Here is a 20,003-nt window from a genome sequence, read left to right on the forward strand (position 1 = left end):
TTTATTCGTGCGCAGGAAGCACCCACCTCGCACACCTACACTTAACTTAGAAACAGTACAAATGTTCCCATAAGATTCTCAAGCCTACGTCGGAAAGATCTGCCTTGCGCCGAGTTCACGTAAATCCCACTGCACGTTCCCATTCTTTGCGTGCAGTCGGCTGCTACTGGCGTTGCTGGTTGTGACTGCTGATAACAGATGCCGTAGCAATCACTTCATGGAGTGAGTTGAATGTTTTGCGATAGTCTGTCTCTGACAAGCAAGCACAGGTGATATAGGTGCGAACACAGGAAGCTTGCAGCCCCTCGCTGCCTGCAGACACAGAGCAGCCACACTAGGAGAGCGGCCTAAGCCGTAGGCGAAATGTGCTCATTCGCTTTGGCGCGACGTCGAACTATAAGTAAGGCTGTCACTAGCGTGAGCGTCGTGTAAAGTCGGAAAAGTCGGCTGCATGGGTGATTGCCAAGTTTGGGGAGCGTTTCGCAGTATGATCAGTGCAATGGAGACACGGAAACTGGTTGTGTCCCAGTGTTTTGCAGTTGGACGACAAGAGTTTTACACAGTAGCAAAGAGCGAGGCACTGAGTTGGCATGAACAATGGAGAGCACAATGGGGCTCGAGATGTGCTTGTTACCTCAGGTGCTGTGTGATTGTCGACAAGGAGTGAAATGGACCAATTTGTGACCGCCCTTTCCATTTAAGACGTGAAAAACAGGCGGAATTTGCATTCGTAATACCAGAGTATCGAAACTACTTGGAACTCTTGTGTATATGAACGTGTCCGCGCCTTTGTACTCTGGTACCTTCGCCGCTACAAACCAACCAACCAACGTGTCCGTGCACATCAGAGTCCCAAAGAATGGAGAATAGCCAGGCTTGGTCGTGTGTGCAGCCGTAGCTCAGTTGGCAGATCGTTCGCTTAGCGTGTGAAAGGTCTCGGGTTCAAGCTCCGGCTCCTCCATGTTTTGTGGTCAGTGCATGGTAAGTGTTGGTCGCGGCGAACATAAAGGGACGCAAGAAGTTGCAAAACCAGCGTCACAGACTGATATGATGTATACTGTTATAAGGAGAGCAAGATGTAAGTGTGGTGACCGGCTGTTATCGTGGTGTCATCGAGTGCAGATCTGTCTTAGGTATCATGGCTTAACGTCATTGAAGCCTAGAGAGTGGACAACACGTTCGTCTTACTCAGAGCGGTGTCCGAATTCTACTTTCGACGTTATGCGTGCCACTCTTAATGTGGCCAACTACGATACGATACAGAATGCACGAAACCTGAAAGACACCCTCACTGATACATAGAGAGTAGTGTTTGTCTGCGGAATAATGGGAGTGTAAGGGTCTGTGACGTTGATGTGGCTGTATGTAGCACTATTAGTCAACGGGGGGTGGGCGTAGCTCAGATGGTAGAGCGCTCGCTTATTGTGCGAGAGGTACTGGGATCGATACCCAGCGCCTCCAGAATTTTTAACACTCCTACATGCGCACCTTGCCATGCAAGAGGAATAATTCCCAACCAGCAGAGGTGTCTAGGCAGATACAAGCGAACGATTAGCATCCACAATTGGCAAGCGTTCTTTTATTCGTGCGCAGGAAGCACCCACCTCGCACACCTACACTTAACTTAGAAACAGTACAAATGTTCCCATAAGATTCTCAAGCCTACGTCGGAAAGATCTGCCTTGCGCCGAGTTCACGTAAATCCCACTGCACGTTCCCATTCTTTGCGTGCAGTCGGCTGCTACTGGCGTTGCTGGTTGTGACTGCTGATAACAGATGCCGTAGCAATCACTTCATGGAGTGAGTTGAATGTTTTGCGATAGTCTGTCTCTGACAAGCAAGCACAGGTGATATAGGTGCGAACACAGGAAGCTTGCAGCCCCTCGCTGCCTGCAGACACAGAGCAGCCACACTAGGAGAGCGGCCTAAGCCGTAGGCGAAATGTGCTCATTCGCTTTGGCGCGACGTCGAACTATAAGTAAGGCTGTCACTAGCGTGAGCGTTGCGTGAGCGTCGTGTAAAGTCGGAAAAGTCGGCTGCATGGGTGATTGCCAAGTTTGGGGAGCGTTTCGCAGTATGATCAGTGCAATGGAGACGCGGAAACTGGTTGTGTCCCAGTGTTTTGCAGTTGGACGACAAGAGTTTTACACAGTAGCAAAGAGCGAGGCACTGAGTTGGCATGAACAATGGAGAGCACAATGGGGCTCGAGATGTGCTTGTTACCTCAGGTGCTGTGTGATTGTCGACAAGGAGTGAAATGGACCAATTTGTGACCGCCCTTTCCATTTAAGACGTGAAAAACAGACGGAATTTGCATTCGTAATACCAGAGTATCGAAACTACTTGGAACTCTTGTGTATATGAACGTGTCCGCGCCTTTGTACTCTGGTACCTTCGCCGCTACAAACCAACCAACCAACGTGTCCGTGCACATCAGAGTCCCAAAGAATGGAGAATAGCCAGGCTTGGTCGTGTGTGCAGCCATAGCTCAGTTGGCAGATCGTTCGCTTAGCGTGTCAAAGGTCTCGGGTTCAAGCTCCGGCTCCTCCATGTTTTGTGGTCAGTGCATGGTAAGTGTTGGTCGCGGCGAACATAAAGGGACGCAAGAAGTTGCAAAACCAGCGTCACAGACTGATATGATGTATACTGTTATAAGGAGAGCAAGATGTAAGTGTGGTGACCGGCTGTTATCGTGGTGTCATCGAGTGCAGATCTGTCTTAGGTATCACGGCTTAACGTCATTGAAGCCTAGAGAGTGGACAACACGTTCGTCTTACTCAGAGCGGTGTCCGAATTCTACTTTCGACGTTATGCGTGCCACTCTTAATGTGGCCAACTACGATACGATACAGAATGCACGAAACCTGAAAGACACCCTCACTGATACATAGAGAGTAGTGTTTGTCTGCGGAATAATGGGAGTGTAAGGGTCTGTGACGTTGATGAGGCTGTATGTAGCACTATTAGTCAACGGGGGGTGGGCGTAGCTCAGATGGTAGAGCGCTCGCTTATTGTGCGAGAGGTACTGGGATCGATACCCAGCGCCTCCAGAATTTTTAACACTCCTACATGCGCACCTTGCCATGCAAGAGGAATAATTCCCAACCAGCAGAGGTGTCTAGGCAGATACAAGCGAACGATTAGCATCCACAATTGGCAAGCGTTCTTTTATTCGTGCGCAGGAAGCACCCACCTCGCACACCTACACTTAACTTAGAAACAGTACAAATGTTCCCATAAGATTCTCAAGCCTACGTCGGAAAGATCTGCCTTGCGCCGAGTTCACGTAAATCCCACTGCACGTTCCCATTCTTTGCGTGCAGTCGGCTGCTACTGGCGTTGCTGGTTGTGACTGCTGATAACAGATGCCGTAGCAATCACTTCATGGAGTGAGTTGAATGTTTTGCGATAGTCTGTTTCTGACAAGCAAGCACAGGTGATATAGGTGCGAACACAGGAAGCTTGCAGCCCCTCGCTGCCTGCAGACACAGAGCAGCCACACTAGGAGAGCGGCCTAAGCCGTAGGCGAAATGTGCTCATTCGCTTTGGCGCGACGTCGAACTATAAGTAAGGCTGTCACTAGCGTGAGCGTTGCGTGAGCGTCGTGTAAAGTCGGAAAAGTCGGCTGCATGGGTGATTGCCAAGTTTGGGGAGCGTTTCGCAGTATGATCAGTGCAATGGAGACGCGGAAACTGGTTGTGTCCCAGTGTTTTGCAGTTGGACGGCAAGAGTTTTACACAGTAGCAAAGAGCGAGGCACTGAGTTGGCATGAACAATGGAGAGCACAATGGGGCTCGAGATGTGCTTGTTACCTCAGGTGCTGTGTGATTGTCGACAAGGAGTGAAATGGACCAATTTGTGACCGCCCTTTCCATTTAAGACGTGAAAAACAGACGGAATTTGCATTCGTAATACCAGAGTATCGAAACTACTTGGAACTCTTGTGTATATGAACGTGTCCGCGCCTTTGTACTCTGGTACCTTCGCCGCTACAAACCAACCAACCAACGTGTCCGTGCACATCAGAGTCTCAAAGAATGGAGAATAGCCAGGCTTGGTCGTGTGTGCAGCCGTAGCTCAGTTGGCAGATCGTTCGCTTAGCGTGTGAAAGGTCTCGGGTTCAAGCTCCGGCTCCTCCATGTTTTGTGGTCAGTGCATGGTAAGTGTTGGTCGCGGCGAACATAAAGGGACGCAAGAAGTTGCAAAACCAGCGTCACAGACTGATATGATGTATACTGTTATAAGGAGAGCAAGATGTAAGTGTGGTGACCGGCTGTTATCGTGGTGTCATCGAGTGCAGATCTGTCTTAGGTATCATGGCTTAACGCCATTGAAGCCTAGAGAGTGGACAACACGTTCGTCTTACTCAGAGCGGTGTCCGAATTCTACTTTCGACGTTATGCGTGCCACTCTTAATGTGGCCAACTACGATTCGATACAGAATGCACGAAACCTGAAAGACACCCTCACTGACACATAGAGAGTAGTGTTTGTCTGCGGAATAATGGGAGTGTAAGGGTCTGTGACGTTGATGTGGCTGTATGTAGCACGATTAGTCAACGGGGGGTGGGCGTAGCTCAGATGGTAGAGCGCTCGCTTAGTGTGCGAGAGGTACTGGGATCGATACCCAGCGCCTCCAGAATTTTTAACACTCCTACATACGCACCTTGCCATGCAAGAGGAATAATTCCCAACCAGCAGAGGTGTCTAGGCAGATACAAGCGAACGATTAGCATCCACAATTGGCAAGCGTTCTTTTATTCGTGCGCAGGAAGCACCCACCTCGCACACCTACACTTAACTTAGAAACAGTACAAATGTTCCCATAAGATTCTCAAGCCTACGTCGGAAAGATCTGCCTTGCGCCGAGTTCACGTAAATCCCACTGCACGTTCCCATTCTTTGCGTGCAGTCGGCTGCTACTGGTGTTGCTGGTTGTGACTGCTGATAACAGATGCCGTAGCAATCACTTCATGGAGTGAGTTGAATGTTTTGCGATAGTCTGTCTCTGACAAGCAAGCACAGGTGATATAGGTGCGAACACAGGAAGCTTGCAGCCCCTCGCTGCCTGCAGACACAGAGCAGCCACACTAGGAGAGCGGCCTAAGCCGTAGGCGAAATGTGCTCATTCGCTTTGGCGCGACGTCGAACTATAAGTAAGGCTGTCACTAGCGTGAGCGTCGTGTAAAGTCGGAAAAGTCGGCTGCATGGGTGATTGCCAAGTTTGGGGAGCGTTTCGCAGTATGATCAGTGCAATGGAGACACGGAAACTGGTTGTGTCCCAGTGTTTTGCAGTTGGACGACAAGAGTTTTACACAGTAGCAAAGAGCGAGGCACTGAGTTGGCATGAACAATGGAGAGCACAATGGGGCTCGAGATGTGCTTGTTACCTCAGGTGCTGTGTGATTGTCGACAAGGAGTGAAATGGACCAATTTGTGACCGCCCTTTCCATTTAAGACGTGAAAAACAGACGGAATTTGCATTCGTAATACCAGAGTATCGAAACTACTTGGAACTCTTGTGTATATGAACGTGTCCGCGCCTTTGTACTCTGGTACCTTCGCCGCTACAAACCAACCAACCAACGTGTCCGTGCACATCAGAGTCCCAAAGAATGGAGAATAGCCAGGCTTGGTCGTGTGTGCAGCCGTAGCTCAGTTGGCAGATCGTTCGCTTAGCGTGTGAAAGGTCTCGGGTTCAAGCTCCGGCTCCTCCATGTTTTGTGGTCAGTGCATGGTAAGTGTTGGTTGCGGCGAACATAAAGGGACGCAAGAAGTTGCAAAACCAGCGTCACAGACTGATATGATGTATACTGTTATAAGGAGAGCAAGATGTAAGTGTGGTGACCGGCTGTTATCGTGGTGTCATCGAGTGCAGATCTGTCTTAGGTATCACGGCTTAACGTCATTGAAGCCTAGAGAGTGGACAACACGTTCGTCTTACTCAGAGCGGTGTCCGAATTCTACTTTCGACGTTATGCGTGCCACTCTTAATGTGGCCAACTACGATTCGATACAGAATGCACGAAACCTGAAAGACACCCTCACTGATACATAGAGAGTAGTGTTTGTCTGCGGAATAATGGGAGTGTAAGGGTCTGTGACGTTGATGTGGCTGTATGTAGCACTATTAGTCAACGGGGGCTGGGCGTAGCTCCGATGGTAGAGCGCTCGCTTAGTGTGCGAGAGGTACTGGGATCGATACCCAGCGCCTCCAGAATTTTTAACACTCCTACATGCGCACCTTGCCATGCAAGAGGAATAATTCCCAACCAGCAGAGGTGTCTAGGCAGATACAAGCGAACGATTAGCATCCACAATTGGCAAGCGTTCTTTTATTCGTGCGCAGGAAGCACCCACCTCGCACACCTACACTTAACTTAGAAACAGTACAAATGTTCCCATAAGATTCTCAAGCCTACGTCGGAAAGATCTGCCTTGCGCCGAGTTCACGTAAATCCCACTGCACGTTCCCATTCTTTGCGTGCAGTCGGCTGCTACTGGCGTTGCTGGTTGTGACTGCTGATAACAGATGCCGTAGCAATCACTTCATGGAGTGAGTTGAATGTTTTGCGATAGTCTGTCTCTGACAAGCAAGCACAGGTGATATAGGTGCGAACACAGGAAGCTTGCAGCCCCTCGCTGCCTGCAGACACAGAGCAGCCACACTAGGAGAGCGGCCTAAGCCGTAGGCGAAATGTGCTCATTCGCTTTGGCGCGACGTCGAACTATAAGTAAGGCTGTCACTAGCGTGAGCGTCGTGTAAAGTCGGAAAAGTCGGCTGCATGGGTGATTGCCAAGTTTGGGGAGCGTTTCGCAGTATGATCAGTGCAATGGAGACACGGAAACTGGTTGTGTCCCAGTGTTTTGCAGTTGGACGACAAGAGTTTTACACAGTAGCAAAGAGCGAGGCACTGAGTTGGCATGAACAATGGAGAGCACAATGGGGCTCGAGATGTGCTTGTTACCTCAGGTGCTGTGTGATTGTCGACAAGGAGTGAAATGGACCAATTTGTGACCGCCCTTTCCATTTAAGACGTGAAAAACAGACGGAATTTGCATTCGTAATACCAGAGTATCGAAACTACTTGGAACTCTTGTGTATATGAACGTGTCCGCGCCTTTGTACTCTGGTACCTTCGCCGCTACAAACCAACCAACCAACGTGTCCGTGCACATCAGAGTCCCAAAGAATGGAGAATAGCCAGGCTTGGTCGTGTGTGCAGCCGTAGCTCAGTTGGCAGATCGTTCGCTTAGCGTGTGAAAGGTCTCGGGTTCAAGCTCCGGCTCCTCCATGTTTTGTGGTCAGTGCATGGTAAGTGTTGGTCGCGGCGAACATAAAGGGACGCAAGAAGTTGCAAAACCAGCGTCACAGACTGATATGATGTATACTGTTATAAGGAGAGCAAGATGTAAGTGTGGTGACCGGCTGTTATCGTGGTGTCATCGAGTGCAGATCTGTCTTAGGTATCACGGCTTAACGTCATTGAAGCCTAGAGAGTGGACAACACGTTCGTCTTACTCAGAGCGGTGTCCGAATTCTACTTTCGACGTTATGCGTGCCACTCTTAATGTGGCCAACTACGATTCGATACAGAATGCACGAAACCTGAAAGACACCCTCACTGATACATAGAGAGTAGTGTTTGTCTGCGGAATAATGGGAGTGTAAGGGTCTGTGACGTTGATGTGGCTGTATGTAGCACTATTAGTCAACGGGGGGTGGGCGTAGCTCCGATGGTAGAGCGCTCGCTTAGTGTGCGAGAGGTACTGGGATCGATACCCAGCGCCTCCAGAATTTTTAACACTCCTACATGCGCACCTTGCCATGCAAGAGGAATAATTCCCAACCAGCAGAGGTGTCTAGGCAGATACAAGCGAACGATTAGCATCCACAATTGGCAAGCGTTCTTTTATTCGTGCGCAGGAAGCACCCACCTCGCACACCTACACTTAACTTAGAAACAGTACAAATGTTCCCATAAGATTCTCAAGCCTACGTCGGAAAGATCTGCCTTGCGCCGAGTTCACGTAAATCCCACTGCACGTTCCCATTCTTTGCGTGCAGTCGGCTGCTACTGGCGTTGCTGGTTGTGACTGCTGATAACAGATGCCGTAGCAATCACTTCATGGAGTGAGTTGAATGTTTTGCGATAGTCTGTCTCTGACAAGCAAGCACAGGTGATATAGGTGCGAACACAGGAAGCTTGCAGCCCCTCGCTGCCTGCAGACACAGAGCAGCCACACTAGGAGAGCGGCCTAAGCCGTAGGCGAAATGTGCTCATTCGCTTTGGCGCGACGTCGAACTATAAGTAAGGCTGTCACTAGCGTGAGCGTTGCGTGAGCGTCGTGTAAAGTCGGAAAAGTCGGCTGCATGGGTGATTGCCAAGTTTGGGGAGCGTTTCGCAGTATGATCAGTGCAATGGAGACACGGAAACTGGTTGTGTCCCAGTGTTTTGCAGTTGGACGACAAGAGTTTTACACAGTAGCAAAGAGCGAGGCTCTGAGTTGGCATGAACAATGGAGAGCACAATGGGGCTCGAGATGTGCTTGTTACCTCAGGTGCTGTGTGATTGTCGACAAGGAGTGAAATGGACCAATTTGTGACCGCCCTTTCCATTTAAGACGTGAAAAACAGACGGAATTTGCATTCGTAATACCAGAGTATCGAAACTACTTGGAACTCTTGTGTATATGAACGTGTCCGCGCCTTTGTACTCTGGTACCTTCGCCGCTACAAACCAACCAACCAACGTGTCCGTGCACATCAGAGTCCCAAAGAATGGAGAATAGCCAGGCTTGGTCGTGTGTGCAGCCGTAGCTCAGTTGGCAGATCGTTCGCTTAGCGTGTGAAAGGTCTCGGGTTCAAGCTCCGGCTCCTCCATGTTATGTGGTCAGTGCATGGTAAGTGTTGGTCGCGGCGAACATAAAGGGACGCAAGAAGTTGCAAAACCAGCGTCACAGACTGATATGATGTATACTGTTATAAGGAGAGCAAGATGTAAGTGTGGTGACCGGCTGTTATCGTGGTGTCATCGAGTGCAGATCTGTCTTAGGTATCACGGCTTAACGTCATTGAAGCCTAGAGAGTGGACAACACGTTCGTCTTACTCAGAGCGGTGTCCGAATTCTACTTTCGACGTTATGCGTGCCACTCTTAATGTGGCCAACTACGATTCGATACAGAATGCACGAAACCTGAAAGACACCCTCACTGATACATAGAGAGTAGTGTTTGTCTGCGGAATAATGGGAGTGTAAGGGTCTGTGACGTTGATGTGGCTGTATGTAGCACTATTAGTCAACGGGGGGGTGGTCGTAACTCCGATGGTAGAGCGCTCGCTTAGTGTGCGAGAGGTACTGGGATCGATACCCAGCGCCTCCAGAATTTTTAACACTCCTACATGCGCACCTTGCCATGCAAGAGGAATAATTCCCAACCAGCAGAGGTGTCTAGGCAGATACAAGCGAACGATTAGCATCCACAATTGGCAAGCGTTCTTTTATTCGTGCGCAGGAAGCACCCACCTCGCACACCTACACTTAACTTAGAAACAGTACAAATGTTCCCATAAGATTCTCAAGCCTACGTCGGAAAGATCTGCCTTGCGCCGAGTTCACGTAAATCCCACTGCACGTTCCCATTCTTTGCGTGCAGTCGGCTGCTACTGGCGTTGCTGGTTGTGACTGCTGATAACAGATGCCGTAGCAATCACTTCATGGAGTGAGTTGAATGTTTTGCGATAGTCTGTCTCTGACAAGCAAGCACAGGTGATATAGGTGCGAACACAGGAAGCTTGCAGCCCCTCGCTGCCTGCAGACACAGAGCAGCCACACTAGGAGAGCGGCCTAAGCCGTAGGCGAAATGTGCTCATTCGCTTTGGCGCGACGTCGAACTATAAGTAAGGCTGTCACTAGCGTGAGCGTTGCGTGAGCGTCGTGTAAAGTCGGAAAAGTCGGCTGCATGGGTGATTGCCAAGTTTGGGGAGCGTTTCGCAGTATGATCAGTGCAATGGAGACACGGAAACTGGTTGTGTCCCAGTGTTTTGCAGTTGGACGACAAGAGTTTTACACAGTAGCAAAGAGCGAGGCACTGAGTTGGCATGAACAATGGAGAGCACAATGGGGCTCGAGATGTGCTTGTTACCTCAGGTGCTGTGTGATTGTCGACAAGGAGTGAAATGGACCAATTTGTGACCGCCCTTTCCATTTAAGACGTGAAAAACAGACGGAATTTGCATTCGTAATACCAGAGTATCGAAACTACTTGGAACTCTTGTGTATATGAACGTGTCCGCGCCTTTGTACTCTGGTACCTTCGCCGCTACAAACCAACCAACCAACGTGTCCGTGCACATCAGAGTCCCAAAGAATGGAGAATAGCCAGGCTTGGTCGTGTGTGCAGCCGTAGCTCAGTTGGCAGATCGTTCGCTTAGCGTGTGAAAGGTCTCGGGTTCAAGCTCCGGCTCCTCCATGTTTTGTGGTCAGTGCATGGTAAGTGTTGGTCGCGGCGAACATAAAGGGACGCAAGAAGTTGCAAAACCAGCGTCACAGACTGATATGATGTATACTGTTATAAGGAGAGCAAGATGTAAGTGTGGTGACCGGCTGTTATCGTGGTGTCATCGAGTGCAGATCTGTCTTAGGTATCACGGCTTAACGTCATTGAAGCCTAGAGAGTGGACAACACGTTCGTCTTACTCAGAGCGGTGTCCGAATTCTACTTTCGACGTTATGCGTGCCACTCTTAATGTGGCCAACTACGATTCGATACAGAATGCACGAAACCTGAAAGACACCCTCACTGATACATAGAGAGTAGTGTTTGTCTGCGGAATAATGGGAGTGTAAGGGTCTGTGACGTTGATGTGGCTGTATGTAGCACTATTAGTCAACGGGGGGTGGGCGAAACTCCGATGGTAGAGCGCTCGCTTAGTGTGCGAGAGGTACTGGGATCGATACCCAGCGCCTCCAGAATTTTTAACACTCCTACATGCGCACCTTGCCATGCAAGAGGAATAATTCCCAACCAGCAGAGGTGTCTAGGCAGATACAAGCGAACGATTAGCATCCACAATTGGCAAGCGTTCTTTTATTCGTGCGCAGGAAGCACCCACCTCGCACACCTACACTTAACTTAGAAACAGTACAAATGTTCCCATAAGATTCTCAAGCCTACGTCGGAAAGATCTGCCTTGCGCCGAGTTCACGTAAATCCCACTGCACGTTCCCATTCTTTGCGTGCAGTCGGCTGCTACTGGCGTTGCTGGTTGTGACTGCTGATAACAGATGCCGTAGCAATCACTTCATGGAGTGAGTTGAATGTTTTGCGATAGTCTGTCTCTGACAAGCAAGCACAGGTGATATAGGTGCGAACACAGGAAGCTTGCAGCCCCTCGCTGCCTGCAGACACAGAGCAGCCACACTAGGAGAGCGGCCTAAGCCGTAGGCGAAATGTGCTCATTCGCTTTGGCGCGACGTCGAACTATAAGTAAGGCTGTCACTAGCGTGAGGGTTGCGTGAGCGTCGTGTAAAGTCGGAAAAGTCGGCTGCATGGGTGATTGCCAAGTTTGGGGAGCGTTTCGCAGTATGATCAGTGCAATGGAGACACGGAAACTGGTTGTGTCCCAGTGTTTTGCAGTTGGACGACAAGAGTTTTACACAGTAGCAAAGAGCGAGGCACTGAGTTGGCATGAACAATGGAGAGCACAATGGGGCTCGAGATGTGCTTGTTACCTCAGGTGCTGTGTGATTGTCGACAAGGAGTGAAATGGACCAATTTGTGACCGCCCTTTCCATTTAAGACGTGAAAAACAGACGGAATTTGCATTCGTAATACCAGAGTATCGAAACTACTTGGAACTCTTGTGTATATGAACGTGTCCGCGCCTTTGTACTCTGGTACCTTCGCCGCTACAAACCAACCAACCAACGTGTCCGTGCACATCAGAGTCCCAAAGAATGGAGAATAGCCAGGCTTGGTAGTGTGTGCAGCCGTAGCTCAGTTGGCAGATCGTTCGCTTAGCGTGTGAAAGGTCTCGGGTTCAAGCTCCGGCTCCTCCATGTTTTGTGGTCAGTGCATGGTAAGTGTTGGTCGCGGCGAACATAAAGGGACGCAAGAAGTTGCAAAACCAGCGTCACAGACTGATATGATGTATACTGTTATAAGGAGAGCAAGATGTAAGTGTGGTGACCGGCTGTTATCGTGGTGTCATCGAGTGCAGATCTGTCTTAGGTATCACGGCTTAACGTCATTGAAGCCTAGAGAGTGGACAACACGTTCGTCTTACTCAGAGCGGTGTCCGAATTCTACTTTCGACGTTATGCGTGCCACTCTTAATGTGGCCAACTACGATTCGATACAGAATGCACGAAACCTGAAAGACACCCTCACTGATACATAGAGAGTAGTGTTTGTCTGCGGAATAATGGGAGTGTAAGGGTCTGTGACGTTGATGTGGCTGTATGTAGCACTATTAGTCAACGGGGGGTGGGCGTAGCTCCGATGGTAGAGCGCTCGCTTAGTGTGCGAGAGGTACTGGGATCGATACCCAGCGCCTCCAGAATTTTTAACACTCCTACATGCGCACCTTGCCATGCAAGAGGAATAATTCCCAACCAGCAGAGGTGTCTAGGCAGATACAAGCGAACGATTAGCATCCACAATTGGCAAGCGTTCTTTTATTCGTGCGCAGGAAGCACCCACCTCGCACACCTACACTTAACTTAGAAACAGTACAAATGTTCCCATAAGATTCTCAAGCCTACGTCGGAAAGATCTGCCTTGCGCCGAGTTCACGTAAATCCCACTGCACGTTCCCATTCTTTGCGTGCAGTCGGCTGCTACTGGCGTTGCTGGTTGTGACTGCTGATAACAGATGCCGTAGCAATCACTTCATGGAGTGAGTTGAATGTTTTGCGATAGTCTGTCTCTGACAAGCAAGCACAGGTGATATAGGTGCGAACACAGGAAGCTTGCAGCCCCTCGCTGCCTGCAGACACAGAGCAGCCACACTAGGAGAGCGGCCTAAGCCGTAGGCGAAATGTGCTCATTCGCTTTGGCGCGACGTCGAACTATAAGTAAGGCTGTCACTAGCGTGAGGGTTGCGTGAGCGTCGTGTAAAGTCGGAAAAGTCGGCTGCATGGGTGATTGCCAAGTTTGGGGAGCGTTTCGCAGTATGATCAGTGCAATGGAGACACGGAAACTGGTTGTGTCCCAGTGTTTTGCAGTTGGACGACAAGAGTTTTACACAGTAGCAAAGAGCGAGGCACTGAGTTGGCATGAACAATGGAGAGCACAATGGGGCTCGAGATGTGCTTGTTACCTCAGGTGCTGTGTGATTGTCGACAAGGAGTGAAATGGACCAATTTGTGACCGCCCTTTCCATTTAAGACGTGAAAAACAGACGGAATTTGCATTCGTAATACCAGAGTATCGAAACTACTTGGAACTCTTGTGTATATGAACGTGTCCGCGCCTTTGTACTCTGGTACCTTCGCCGCTACAAACCAACCAACCAACGTGTCCGTGCACATCAGAGTCCCAAAGAATGGAGAATAGCCAGGCTTGGTCGTGTGTGCAGCCGTAGCTCAGTTGGCAGATCGTTCGCTTAGCGTGTGAAAGGTCTCGGGTTCAAGCTCCGGCTCCTCCATGTTTTGTGGTCAGTGCATGGTAAGTGTTGGTCGCGGCGAACATAAAGGGACGCAAGAAGTTGCAAAACCAGCGTCACAGACTGATATGATGTATACTGTTATAAGGAGAGCAAGATGTAAGTGTGGTGACCGGCTGTTATCGTGGTGTCATCGAGTGCAGATCTGTCTTAGGTATCACGGCTTAACGTCATTGAAGCCTAGAGAGTGGACAACACGTTCGTCTTACTCAGAGCGGTGTCCGAATTCTACTTTCGACGTTATGCGTGCCACTCTCAATGTGGCCAACTACGATTCGATACAGAATGCACGAAACCTGAAAGACACCCTCACTGATACATAGAGAGTAGTGTTTGCGGAATAATGGGAGTGTAAGGGTCTGTGACGTTGATGTGGCTGTATGTAGCACTATTAGTCAACGGGGGGTGGGCGTAGCTCCGATGGTGGAGCGCTCGCTTAGTGTGCGAGAGGTACTGGGATCGATACCCAGCGCCTCCAGAATTTTTAACACTCCTACATGCGCACCTTGCCATGCAAGAGGAATAATTCCCAACCAGCAGAGGTGTCTAGGCAGATACAAGCGAACGATTAGCATCCACAATTGGCAAGCGTTCTTTTATTCGTGCGCAGGAAGCACCCACCTCGCACACCTACACTTAACTTAGAAACAGTACAAATGTTCCCATAAGATTCTCAAGCCTACGTCGGAAAGATCTGCCTTGCGCCGAGTTCACGTAAATCCCACTGCACGTTCCCATTCTTTGCGTGCAGTCGGCTGCTACTGGCGTTGCTGGTTGTGACTGCTGATAACAGATGCCGTAGCAATCACTTCATGGAGTGAGTTGAATGTTTTGCGATAGTCTGTCTCTGACAAGCAAGCACAGGTGATATAGGTGCGAACACAGGAAGCTTGCAGCCCCTCGCTGCCTGCAGACACAGAGCAGCCACACTAGGAGAGCGGCCTAAGCCGTAGGCGAAATGTGCTCATTCGCTTTGGCGCGACGTCGAACTATAAGTAAGGCTGTCACTAGCGTGAGGGTTGCGTGAGCGTCGTGTAAAGTCGGAAAAGTCGGCTGCATGGGTGATTGCCAAGTTTGGGGAGCGTTTCGCAGTATGATCAGTGCAATGGAGACACGGAAACTGGTTGTGTCCCAGTGTTTTGCAGTTGGACGACAAGAGTTTTACACAGTAGCAAAGAGCGAGGCACTGAGTTGGCATGAACAATGGAGAGCACAATGGGGCTCGAGATGTGCTTGTTACCTCAGGTGCTGTGTGATTGTCGACAAGGAGTGAAATGGACGAATTTGTGACCGCCCTTTCCATTTAAGACGTGAAAAACAGACGGAATTTGCATTCGTAATACCAGAGTATCGAAACTACTTGGAACTCTTGTGTATATGAACGTGTCCGCGCCTTTGTACTCTGGTACCTTCGCCGCTACAAACCAACCAACCAACGTGTCCGTGCACATCAGAGTCCCAAAGAATGGAGAATAGCCAGGCTTGGTCGTGTGTGCAGCCGTAGCTCAGTTGGCAGATCGTTCGCTTAGCGTGTGAAAGGTCTCGGGTTCAAGCTCCGGCTCCTCCATGTTTTGTGGTCAGTGCATGGTAAGTGTTGGTCGCGGCGAACATAAAGGGACGCAAGAAGTTGCAAAACCAGCGTCACAGACTGATATGATGTATACTGTTATAAGGAGAGCAAGATGTAAGTGTGGTGACCGGCTGTTATCGTGGTGTCATCGAGTGCAGATCTGTCTTAGGTATCACGGCTTAACGTCATTGAAGCCTAGAGAGTGGACAACACGTTCGTCTTACTCAGAGCGGTGTCCGAATTCTACTTTCGACGTTATGCGTGCCACTCTTAATGTGGCCAACTACGATTCGATACAGAATGCACGAAACCTGAAAGACACCCTCACTGATACATAGAGAGTAGTGTTTGTCTGCGGAATAATGGGAGTGTAAGGGTCTGTGACGTTGATGTGGCTGTATGTAGCACTATTAGTCAACGGGGGGTGGGCGTAGCTCCGATGGTAGAGCGCTCGCTTAGTGTGCGAGAGGTACTGGGATCGATACCCAGCGCCTCCAGAATTTTTAACACTCCTACATGCGCACCTTGCCATGCAAGAGGAATAATTCCCAACCAGCAGAGGTGTCTAGGCAGATACAAGCGAACGATTAGCATCCACAATTGGCAAGCGTTCTTTTATTCGTGCGCAGGAAGCACCCACCTCGCACACCTACACTTAACTTAGAAACAGTACAAATGTTCCCATAAGATTCTCAAGCCTACGTCGGAAAGATCTGCCTTGCGCCGAGTTCACGTAAATCCCACTGCACGTTCCCATTCTTTGCGTGCAGTCGGCTGCTACTGGTGTTGCTGGTTGTGACTGCTGATAACAGATGCCGTAGCAATCACTTCATGGAGTGAGTTGAATGTTTTGCGATAGTCTGTCTCTGACAAGCAAGCACAGGTGATATAGGTGCGAACACAGGAAGCTTGCAGCCCCTCGCTGCCTGCAGACACAGAGCAGCCACACTAGGAGAGCGGCCTAAGCCGTAGGCGAAATGTGCTCATTCGCTTTGGCGCGACGTCGAACTATAAGTAAGGCTGTCACTAGCGTGAGGGTTGCGTGAGCGTCGTGTAAAGTCGGAAAAGTCGGCTGCATGGGTGATTGCCAAGTTTGGGGAGCGTTTCGCAGTATGATCAGTGCAATGGAGACACGGAAACTGGTTGTGTCCCAGTGTTTTGCAGTTGGACGACAAGAGTTTTACACAGTAGCAAAGAGCGAGGCACTGAGTTGGCATGAACAATGGAGAGCACAATGGGGCTCGAGATGTGCTTGTTACCTCAGGTGCTGTGTGATTGTCGACAAGGAGTGAAATGGACGAATTTGTGACCGCCCTTTCCATTTAAGACGTGAAAAACAGAAGGAATTTGCATTCGTAATACCAGAGTATCGAAACTACTTGGAACTCTTGTGTATATGAACGTGTCCGCGCCTTTGTACTCTGGTACCTTCGCCGCTACAAACCAACCAACCAACGTGTCCGTGCACATCAGAGTCCCAAAGAATGGAGAATAGCCAGGCTTGGTCGTGTGTGCAGCCGTAGCTCAGTTGGCAGATCGTTCGCTTAGCGTGTGAAAGGTCTCGGGTTCAAGCTCCGGCTCCTCCATGTTTTGTGGTCAGTGCATGGTAAGTGTTGGTCGCGGCGAACATAAAGGGACGCAAGAAGTTGCAAAACCAGCGTCACAGACTGATATGATGTATACTGTTATAAGGAGAGCAAGATGTAAGTGTGGTGACCGGCTGTTATCGTGGTGTCATCGAGTGCAGATCTGTCTTAGGTATCACGGCTTAACGTCATTGAAGCCTAGAGAGTGGACAACACGTTCGTCTTACTCAGAGCGGTGTCCGAATTCTACTTTCGACGTTATGCGTGCCACTCTTAATGTGGCCAACTACGATTCGATACAGAATGCACGAAACCTGAAAGACACCCTCACTGATACATAGAGAGTAGTGTTTGCGGAATAATGGGAGTGTAAGGGTCTGTGACGTTGATGTGGCTGTATGTAGCACTATTAGTCAACGGGGGGTGGGCGTAGCTCCGATGGTAGAGCGCTCGCTTAGTGTGCGAGAGGTACTGGGATCGATACCCAGCGCCTCCAGAATTTTTAACACTCCTACATGCGCACCTTGCCATGCAAGAGGAATAATTCCCAACCAGCAGAGGTGTCTAGGCAGATACAAGCGAACGATTAGCATCCACAATTGGCAAGCGTTCTTTTATTCGTGCGCAGGAAGCACCCACCTCGCACACCTACACTTAACTTAGAAACAGTACAAATGTTCCCATAAGATTCTCAAGCCTACGTCGGAAAGATCTGCCTTGCGCCGAGTTCACGTAAATCCCACTGCACGTTCCCATTCTTTGCGTGCAGTCGGCTGCTACTGGCGTTGCTGGTTGTGACTGCTGATAACAGATGCCGTAGCAATCACTTCATGGAGTGAGTTGAATGTTTTGCGATAGTCTGTCTCTGACAAGCAAGCACAGGTGATATAGGTGCGAACACAGGAAGCTTGCAGCCCCTCGCTGCCTGCAGACACAGAGCAGCCACACTAGGAGAGCGGCCTAAGCCGTAGGCGAAATGTGCTCATTCGCTTTGGCGCGACGTCGATCTATAAGTAAGGCTGTCACTAGCGTGAGCGTTGCGTGAGCGTCGTGTAAAGTCGGCTGCATGGGTGATTGCCATGTTTGGGGAGCGTTTCGCAGTATGATCAGTGCAATGGAGACACGGAAACTGGTTGTGTCCCAGTGTTTTGCAGTTGGACGACAAGAGTTTTACACAGTAGCAAAGAGCGAGGCACTGAGTTGGCATGAACAATGGAGAGCACAATGGGGCTCGAGATGTGCTTGTTACCTCAGGTGCTGTGTGATTGTCGACAAGGAGTGAAATGGACGAATTTGTGACCGCCCTTTCCATTTAAGACGTGAAAAACAGACGGAATTTGCATTCGTAATACCAGAGTATCGAAACTACTTGGAACTCTTGTGTATATGAACGTGTCCGCGCCTTTGTACTCTGGTACCTTCGCCGCTACAAACCAACCAACCAACGTGTCCGTGCACATCAGAGTCCCAAAGAATGGAGAATAGCCAGGCTTGGTCGTGTGTGCAGCCGTAGCTCAGTTGGCAGATCGTTCGCTTAGCGTGTGAAAGGTCTCGGGTTCAAGCTCCGGCTCCTCCATGTTTTGTGGTCAGTGCATGGTAAGTGTTGGTCGCGGCGAACATAAAGGGACGCAAGAAGTTGCAAAACCAGCGTCACAGACTGATATGATGTATACTGTTATAAGGAGAGCAAGATGTAAGTGTGGTGACCGGCTGTTATCGTGGTGTCATCGAGTGCAGATCTGTCTTAGGTATCACGGCTTAACGTCATTGAAGCCTAGAGAGTGGACAACACGTTCGTCTTACTCAGAGCGGTGTCCGAATTCTACTTTCGACGTTATGCGTGCCACTCTTAATGTGGCCAACTACGATTCGATACAGAATGCACGAAACCTGAAAGACACCCTCACTGATACATAGAGAGTAGTGTTTGTCTGCGGAATAATGGGAGTGTAAGGGTCTGTGACGTTGATGTGGCTGTATGTAGCACTATTAGTCAAGGGGGGGTGGGCGTAGCTCCGATAATAGAGCGCTCGCTTAGTGTGCGAGAGGTACTGGGATCGATACCCAGCGCCTCCAGAATTTTTAACACTCCTACATGCGCACCTTGCCATGCAAGAGGAATAATTCCCAACCAGCAGAGGTGTCTAGGCAGATACAAGCGAACGATTAGCATCCACAATTGGCAAGCGTTCTTTTATTCGTGCGCAGGAAGCACCCACCTCGCACACCTACACTTAACTTAGAAACAGTACAAATGTTCCCATAAGATTCTCAAGCCTACGTCGGAAAGATCTGCCTTGCGCCGAGTTCACGTAAATCCCACTGCACGTTCCCATTCTTTGCGTGCAGTCGGCTGCTACTGGCGTTGCTGGTTGTGACTGCTGATAACAGATGCCGTAGCAATCACTTCATGGAGTGAGTTGAATGTTTTGCGATAGTCTGTCTCTGACAAGCAAGCACAGGTGATATAGGTGCGAACACAGGAAGCTTGCAGCCCCTCGCTGCCTGCAGACACAGAGCAGCCACACTAGGAGAGCGGCCTAAGCCGTAGGCGAAATGTGCTCATTCGCTTTGGCGCGACGTCGAACTATAAGTAAGGCTGTCACTAGCGTGAGCGTTGCGTGAGCGTCGTGTAAAGTCGGCTGCATGGGTGATTGCCAAGTTTGGGGAGCGTTTCGCAGTATGATCAGTGCAATGGAGACACGGAAACTGGTTGTGTCCCAGTGTTTTGCAGTTGGACGACAAGAGTTTTACACAGTAGCAAAGAGCGAGGCACTGAGTTGGCATGAACAATGGAGAGCACAATGGGGCTCGAGATGTGCTTGTTACCTCAGGTGCTGTGTGATTGTCGACAAGGAGTGAAATGGACCAATTTGTGACCGCCCTTTCCATTTAAGACGTGAAAAACAGACGGAATTTGCATTCGTAATACCAGAGTATCGAAACTACTTGGAACTCTTGTGTATATGAACGTGTCCGCGCCTTTGTACTCTGGTACCTTCGCCGCTACAAACCAACCAACCAACGTGTCCGTGCACATCAGAGTCCCAAAGAATGGAGAATAGCCAGGCTTGGTCGTGTGTGCAGCCGTAGCTCAGTTGGCAGATCGTTCGCTTAGCGTGTGAAAGGTCTCGGGTTCAAGCTCCGGCTCCTCCATGTTTTGTGGTCAGTGCATGG

The 20,003-nt window shown here is 49.8% G+C and overlaps 2 non-coding genes across 2 annotated transcripts; both read left to right on the forward strand.

Moving 5' to 3' along the window:
* The first annotated feature begins 1,387 nt into the window (after nucleotides 1-1,387).
* Trnan-auu (transfer RNA asparagine (anticodon AUU)) lies at nucleotides 1,388-1,461 on the forward strand. The gene has a single exon. It is a non-coding gene; the product is annotated as a tRNA-Asn (tRNA).
* A 1,515-nt stretch (nucleotides 1,462-2,976) lies between these two features.
* Trnan-auu (transfer RNA asparagine (anticodon AUU)) lies at nucleotides 2,977-3,050 on the forward strand. Its single transcript has one exon. It is a non-coding gene; the product is annotated as a tRNA-Asn (tRNA).
* The last annotated feature ends 16,953 nt before the right edge of the window (nucleotides 3,051-20,003 follow it).

This window comes from Schistocerca gregaria, chromosome 11, assembly GCF_023897955.1.
Source record: "Schistocerca gregaria isolate iqSchGreg1 chromosome 11, iqSchGreg1.2, whole genome shotgun sequence".
NCBI classification, from domain to species: Eukaryota; Metazoa; Arthropoda; class Insecta; order Orthoptera; family Acrididae; genus Schistocerca; species Schistocerca gregaria.